Here is a 1187-nt window from a genome sequence, read left to right on the forward strand (position 1 = left end):
AAAAAAAAAAAAAAAAAAAGTGAAAGGCCTAAGATCTCACACAGCATTTGCTGTACAGTCTGCTTTTCGGCTGGACTGGCTTGGGAACACTGTGCTGGGGGAAGCTACCCGGGAAGCTCTCCCGCTGCCGGCTCTCCCGGGGCCTCCACCCAGCACACCATAGGGGGACATGGAGGCAGTTTACATCACCCTAGCATGTCTGACAGAAGGCCCTGCTGGGCTCTGGGGTCCAGATGTCAACTCTACGTTGGGGGAAGGCAAAACGCAATCTAGAGGCACTGTCTGAACTTTCTCCTGGCCCAGGGAGATTTCTCCACTGCACACAGCACAGCCTCCTACATGTGTGTTGGGCTAGAGCAGAGAGGGAGAGGCCCGCCCGTTAGGATCCTGTCACCACCAGCCTGAGGAGACAGCCCCATCTTCATGATCCAGGTGACAAACAGTCCCTGGGTCCCCACAATGATCTCACCAGATGGCTTTGGGGAGCTCTTTACTCTGAAGATTCAGTCTGGTTTGCTAGTAACTTATCTATTATTTGCAGTCTGCGGAGAAAGGACCAAGAGGGGGTGCAGTTAGAGGGATGAACAAGCAAAGACCAATGGGAAGGAAGGCAGGCAGGAACCTTAGACCTGGCCTCAGGCCTTCTGGGAACCAAAGCCTACTGGAGATAAGGCGAGTGGGGAGGAAGCAAGTGCCCCTCAAGGCCCCAGAGAGAGCCACAGCACCAGTGGCTGTATTTTACAAAACCGCTCAGGCGCTGCCCAAATGGTGAGAAATAAAAGCATTATGATCTTTCATGTTTTCCAAACTTACAAGACACTGACATACGATATACCAAAATGCACATAACTGAGGCCCAGGTGGGTGGATCACATCTGATTAGAAGTTTGAAACCAGCGTGGCTACATGGTGAAACCCCGTCTCTACAAAAATACAAAAAAATTAGCCCGGCATGGTGGTGCATACCTGTGATCTCAGCTACCTGGGAGGCTGTGGCAAGAAAATCACTTGAACCTGGGAGGCAGAGGTTGCAGTGAGCTGAGATTGCGCCTCTGCACTCCAGCCTGGGCAAGAAGCAAGACTCTGACAAAAAAAACAACAACAACAACAACAACAACAACAAACCCATGCCTGTAATTCCAGCATTTTGGGAGGCTGAGGTGGGTGGATCACTTGAGGTTGGGACT

Source organism: Cebus imitator, unplaced genomic scaffold (genome assembly GCF_001604975.1).
Source record: "Cebus imitator isolate Cc_AM_T3 unplaced genomic scaffold, Cebus_imitator-1.0 Scaffold577, whole genome shotgun sequence".
Classification (NCBI taxonomy): domain Eukaryota; kingdom Metazoa; phylum Chordata; class Mammalia; order Primates; family Cebidae; genus Cebus; species Cebus imitator.